We start from the raw sequence: 7,297 nt of genomic DNA on the forward strand, positions 1-7,297 counted from the left end.
GCCGTCTGGTCTGCGCTACTAATGAATGTGCATCTTGGACTTGATTGAGAACAATGAATCTGACTCCTTTGTGAAAATCAAGATAGAGCACATTTGCTGATCCCGACACTGGAAGCATCATGGACAGAACCTTCCTTTGAGTTGTCTCTGTCCACCACAGTTGTAACCCAGGCTGTATTATACCATTTGGAGAGTAGACAGAGGTAGGTAGGTGCACAAGAACTTCACTAGTTGGTTGCCTGCTGCTTTTGCACCCATTGCCAAGAAGAGGATTAAGTTCATTGCTCTGAATATGGGATAGAACAGAGAATTTCACCCAAAAGAGCTCACAGTTGAACCCCCAACCCCCCTCGGCAAGAGATAAACAGTGGGAGGCTTTTTTTCTCCCAGTGCCTGGGGACAGGAAAAGTGCTTTTTAATTGCTTATCTTAATTCTTTTTAATAGCTGTATAGTGGCAGCTCAGGCCAGCAGGATGAGCAGTAAATCAAAAGTTGTGATGCCTGGTATCCATTTCTGGCTCAGCCGCTGAATCACTATGTGACCTTTGACAACTCATTTAACCTCTCTCTGCCTCAGGCTTCTCATCTATAAAGCGGGGATAATGCCATCTGCTCACTCTCCAACTCACAAGGATGTGGGGAGGATTAATGAGATGCTATCTCTACAGCGCTTTGATCTACTCAGGAAAAGTGATGTATAAATCTACATCAGGGGCACCTCTTGTTTGAATGCAAGATGGTGCCTTGGCCCAGCTGTATCCAAATTGCTTAGAAACTTGGTTATCACTTTCATTTGTCTTCTTACTCAGAGTTTTAGTATAGCACCATCCCCTTGAAAATTGTGTGCAACTCCAGCGTAGTTGACATGACAGCCTTAATCTCTGCCTGTGCTCTTCTCTTTCTTCCTTCAAACCCTCTTTTTTGGCAAGTGACCAACTGTTGATATCCCTGGGCCACTTACCCCTCTCTCCCAATCTTGATTCATTTCTCCAGAACTCCTGCCTTCTCTCTCTCTCTCTCTCTCTCTCTCTCTCTCTCTCTCTCTCTCTCTCTCTCTCTCAAAGGGTGAGATTGCCAATGAACTCTTTCAGTGAAATACGAATACTGCAGATAGAAAGGTGACTCAAAGCTCCCGGTCGAACAGACTTCAGAGTTTGAGGGGGTAAATCGTCTGGATGTTCGTACTGTGTCGGTAGAAACAGAGCAATAGAATTACACTTAAAGGAGGTGGTTCTCTGACAGGGCCTCTCTTCTGAGACCTATTTCAGGTGTAATAGCTTCACTCCATACCTGTTATTTATCCACCCAAGGTCAAGTGGTCTATTCTTCCTTTGGATCTTATGCTCTTTGCCACGGAGATGGGCTTTGTTCTATACCATAAAGATTCCTGTCAATCAGGAGTTCCTTTTAGAGGCTTTGGAATCAGGGTATTGTAAAGTAGGTTTCCAGTTTTGCAGCGGATTGAAGTTAGAATGATGGGGGGTGCTTGGAGGTATAAAGACAACTAGCGTTTGATGGTAGGGCCTGAGAGCATCTAAGGGGACTGGTGGGCTGGTTGGGGCTGAAGCTGATGTGCATGCTTTGAAAGAGGAGAGCAAAGGTCAAATTGTTGGGTCCTCTAAAAATCAAAAAGAAAACTGATTCTCCTTTCTTCTCTTGGCCTCACTGCATTCTAGTCTACAGAGTGCAGGAATTAGTTTGTTCACAAACTAGGATTTTCCCAGACTCAGAAGGGAATAGTTGAAATGTCCTTTCCAGAATTGCTGTGTTAGCCACAATGATTATCTACGGGGCATAATATTCTTTGTCCTTGGCATCTGGGGCTCTTTCAGGTTGGCAAGAGCACGAAGGAATTTAACGATCATAATCTCATTTTACTTGAGCTCAAAATCACTTCTTCCCTCACTTCAAGGGCAGGTAATTCAGCTCAGAGGGATTGCAAGGATTTCCGGTGTGAACCTAAGAAATCATCGTGTTGTTCAGTTACCTTTGCACCACCAGACCCCAGGTCCTGAAGTGACAGTGTTTCAAATCGGGGGATAAATATTGTTTCTTTGGTCAGCCATCACTTTTTTTTTTCTGGTCGCTAGCCGATGGTGGCTCTTGTGGAAATCCCCAGAAATTAATTTGACATTTAGGAACAGGCCTTGGGAAACCATGTTTCCTTTGGGCCACCATATCCCCCTCACTGCCCACTATTTCCCTACTACCTGGGAAATCCCCCATTTAGACTGTGAGCCCCTTATTGGGCAGGGATTGTCTCTATCTGTTGCCGAATTGTACATTCCAAGTGCTTAGTACAGTGCTCTGCACATAGTAAGTGCTAATAAATATGGTTGAATGAATGGATGAATGAAATGAGAGCCCACAAGTGGCCAGCCCCCAGTTGAGGGTTTAGAGGGACTCTGATATTCTGTTTGTAAACTCAAACTCCATTTACTTGAATTTTTTCATTTCAAGGAACTACTCCATTTTTTCTAACATTAAGAGGGTATTTCTTTGGCTTCCACTTGGCATTGTTAATAAACCTCAAAATGGATCCAAATCCCAGTTGTTAAAAGCGCCCCCGCCTCCAAACTCAGAATGTAAGCGAAAAGACATTCCTGAAACCTAGTGATTTGGAATCTAAAATTACCATCCATCAGCGGGAAACAGTAATTCGATCAAGATCTACATGAGGAAAGCAAATTCTACTAATCAAAACTTAGAAGGCTCAACCATGGACGAGTCAAGGTCTGTTAACATCTGAATAACACAGAGTGCAGGTCCCGAAAGGATAGGAATTTCTGAGCACTCTTAAAAATAAAATGCTGGAAGCTAATGGGAAAAAAAATTGACCCAGAGTTCTAGGACTGCTGGCTCTCTTTAAGCATCTTCAGAGAGCTTATTACATAGACCTTTGCAATTAAGCATATATTGTGGAATGCAGCTGCTAGAGAATTCATTTTTTAAGGGGCCACTCTGCCCATTACAAAAGATTAAGAAATTCTGCAAAGTATAAAATTTCCAAATTGAAAATACTAAGATTTTTTTTCCATACCAGATATCCTTCAAGCAGTTCAAAAACTATATCAATAATAATGGTATTTGTTAAGCGCTTACCATGTTCCAAGCACTGTTCTAAGCACTGGGGTAATCAGCCTGTCCCACATGGGGTTCACAGACTTAATCCTCATTTTACAGATGAGGTAGCTGAGGTACAGAGAAGTTAAGTGACTTGGCCAAAATCACACATCTGATAAGTGGCGGAGGCAGGATTAGAATCCACAACCTCTTACTCCCAAGTCCGTCCTCTTGCCACTAGGCCACGCTATTTCTATTCAATTATCTTCAATATATATTCAGTTATAGTCAATTCTCTGGCAGAGTAAGATGTCCAAGATCTGTGGAGAAGAAAATGGCTCTATCCTGGTTTGTATTGGTTTCAGAAGGGGTGTTTATGTAGTAAACTGCAGGACTCTTGCTGTGGGGGTTAGTATAGTGCTTTGCACACAGTAAATACTATTGAACTTTTGAAAAAAATATTGAACACCTATTTTGTGTGGCGCCTAGAAGGAAATTCAATAGAGGATTTATGGTTTAATGAACGACAAATTATTTACAAATCAACCAATTAATGGAAATTTAATGCCTACTGTGTGCAAAGCACTGTGCTAACAACTTGGAAGAGTATACCTGAAGTAAAAGGGAGAGGCAGGCATACAAATTACAAAGTGGAAGCATAATGAAAAACAAAGAAGCTAAAAGCTTCTGACTTTAGCCTTTCCCAAACCCTGTAGTTTCAAGTCAATGTGACTGAAAGCCTACTGCTGCACTCTCTCATTCTTTCTTCTTTCTTTTATGGTATTCGTTAAGCACTTACTGTGTGCCAGGCACTATACTAACCACTGGGGTAGATAAGAGCTAATTGGGCTCACAGTCTCAATCCCCATTATGTGGATGAGGTAACAGAGGGACGGAGACATTAAGTGATTTGCCCAAGGTCACACAGGAGACGGTGCTCTCTTTCCATGTCTATTTCCTCCTCAATGTTCCTTAAAATGCACCACTCTTTAAATATGGAAAGAGTGGTGGTTTTAGTAGCCCGGGCACAGTGCATCATATTAAAAGCTGGGGATGTACAAAAGAAGAAAGTGACATGTTCCCTACCCACGATGGGCTTCCACTGCAACAAGGGAGACATGAAAATGTTTACACAATCAAACGAAGTAATTTACTGTATAATTGGGTAATACAAGTACAAAATTGCTCAGCGTGGCTATATGTGTGTAAATGTTGGAGATTGTTTATGACTATCTCCCTCTATAGATTGTCACCCCCTTTGGACCGGATCATGTCTAACAACTGTACTGTAGTGTACTTTTCCAAGCTCTGCACATAGGAAGCACTCCATAAATATCATTGATTGATTGTTTAATATGGGTTTGTATGACTTGGATGCTGGGAAATAGTTGGGGAAGGTAGGTTTGTTGTAGGAGGAAATTAAAGGAGGTTACTGAATATGTGGTGAGTTATCGTCTGTTGGATTGGTGAAGGGAGGCAGTTAAAGACCGAGGCAACAGCGTGTAGATATTTCTCATCTCTTTCAAAGTCAGGCTGATCCACTGATCTATTTGTGTTTTCCTAAGTTATCTCAAAATTAATTTGGGGTTTTTTTTATGAATGCATTTTGAAAGTTTTCTGGGACACCTTCTTTCGTCCCTGGTTACAGTAATATTGTAGCTCACTAAGGATAGGTACCCACTCCTCTCCCTCAAGCCTTGAAACAGAGGACACAAATGTGACACATCTTGGATTCATACTTCCAGACTACAGAGTTGTCAAAAAGTTGTCACTGGGGGTTTAAGGACGTCTATCTGTCGCATTTTTGAATTAACAACAAATGGAGAGTTGTCTTTGATAGCTCTTTTATAGCAGGGTACAGCTGGAGAAAAATCTACTGCCAAAGGGACTCAATTTTCTTTATCATCCATTTGACATTAGTTAACAGATGGTTCCTGGGTAGTAGAGTAGTCTTCTTAATTTGGCTCTGTATTGTGCAGGAAAAACCCTTGGTTAATAGCCAGATTATTAAATTTAATTCTTTTTCAATAGCATTCTTCATTGCCGTAGAAGCTTCGTCTCTTAGAAGCAAGTCTATAAAAATTACTGATTTCAGTCTGTCCTTAATCGAAATAAGCTAATTTGGCCATAGAGCAACATACCGAAGTTTAGGTAATTGTTGGAGTGAAGGTTGTCTTCAAACCCATTTGATTTTGTGGTGATTCCAGGATCATCAGCAAGTCTATTACATCTAGACTGGTCTACACTTGAGTATCTGCTACAATGGAGGGAAGGATGGCATAGGTAACCCCTATATTGGATTATATGAGCAGGAAAGGCGGCTTGCGTTGAATTGGGGAATCAGAGGGAGACTGTACTGGGATTTGTAGAGTGCTCTGCACATAGCACTCAATAAATATCACTGATTGATCTGTCAGCATCAGGAGAAGTGGGGGCTTTGTGTCAGTAGAAATTGGAGGAAGCCTCTTTCTGGCTGCAGCAGTGCAGAGTGTGAGTTGGTTGGAAGAAATGTAGGCAGGCAATAAATGAAATAAAAATATCCATCAATCGATGAAATTATTTGAGAGTTTAGAATGTGCAGAGCACTGTGCTTAGCCCTTGGGAGAGTACAATAGAGTTGGTAAACAAGAGCCTCACCCACCAGCAGCTCATGTGGATTATTCATAAAGTGTGTAATTGAATCTACAATAGATAATGGTAGTCTCAGTCATGGTTTCCAAAGTCGATTTCTTAAATGGCTCTTTTCTTACCATTGAAGAAGGAAAGTCTTTGAGAATCTTCTCTTTGGGGATCAAAGATCAGGTAAAAGGGAGGCAAGCCAGTGACCTTTCGGCTCATCAATAAGAAAGAATGAAGTTAAGCTTGCAAAATAAAATCTTAAAACCAAATAAGAAACAGCCTGAGAGAAAGCCAAGATTTTGAGATGGATGTGGTCTCCCAGTATGAAACATGTTTAACATTATCTTAGTGACAGAGAGGAACAGATTTTGGAACAGCTAAAATGTGGTGATGAGATGGCCTTCTTGATCATCTGGGACATTTTTGTATTGATAGAAGACGAAATTGCATATTGCTTCACTCTGAAGATTATATTGATTATACAAGACGCCAGATCGAGTTCTGGACTATTAGCTCTACAGCACTTTGCAAAATGCCCATTTTTATTGCTATCATGGGTCTTTGTTTTTCTTTTTTCAATTGACCGCTTGGGGATTGGATTTCCATGAAATGAGAACAGTTCAAAGCCAATACCCTAAGAAGGGGCAGGAGAGAAGTACAGAGTCTGAAAGTAATAATTGAAACAATCATTCCTATGCCCCAAACATCTAAAATAAGTAAAAAATAGGCCACCACCCCGCAAACCGGTCCCTTCTGAATAGCACTCTTGTCCCATTGATGAAGGATGGACCAGGAAGAGCTATTCTGAGGAAGCTTACACTGTCACCTATGAGGAGTAAAAGATGACAGGTATTTAACTGAAATTAAACTGTGATGTAATGTGTAGTTGAGGTGCTCCTTTAGAAGTAGTGTGGCCTAGTGGAACGAACAAAGGCCTGGGAGACAGAGGACCTAGGTTCTAATTCCAGCTCCACTACTTTCATTCATTCAGTAATAGTTATTGAGTGCTTACAATGTGCAGAGCACTGTACTAAGTGCTTGGAATGTACAATTTGGCAACAGATAGAGACAATCCCTGCCCAATGATGGGCTCACAGTCTATTGTTTCCTGTGTGACTTTGGACAAGTTATTTAACTTCTCTGTGAAATCCTCAATCCATCAGTCAATCAAGCATATTTGTTGAGGATTTACTGTGCCCAGAGCACCGTACTAAGCACTTGAGAGAGTACGATATTATAGAATTGGTAGGCATATTCCCTGTCCATAATGAGCTGACAGTCTAGAGGGGGAAACAGATGTTAATATAACTAAATTATGGATATGTACTTAAGTGCTCTGGGGCTGAGGGAGGGGTGAATAAAGGGTGCAAATCTAAGTACAAGCATGACACAGAATGGAGTGGAGAAGAAGAATGAGGGTTTAGTTGGGGAGGGCCTCTTGGAGGAGATATGCTTCTAATGGGGCTTTGAAGATGGAAAGAGTGATTGTCAGATATGAAGAAGGAGGGTATTCCAGCACAGAAGCAGGAGGTGGGCAGGAGTTTCTCTTCCCTCTGATTTAGACTGTGAGCACCATGAGGACAGGGACTGTGTCCAACCTGATTATCTTGTACCT

Source organism: Ornithorhynchus anatinus, chromosome 14 (genome assembly GCF_004115215.2).
Source record: "Ornithorhynchus anatinus isolate Pmale09 chromosome 14, mOrnAna1.pri.v4, whole genome shotgun sequence".
In the NCBI taxonomy this organism is placed as follows: domain Eukaryota; kingdom Metazoa; phylum Chordata; class Mammalia; order Monotremata; family Ornithorhynchidae; genus Ornithorhynchus; species Ornithorhynchus anatinus.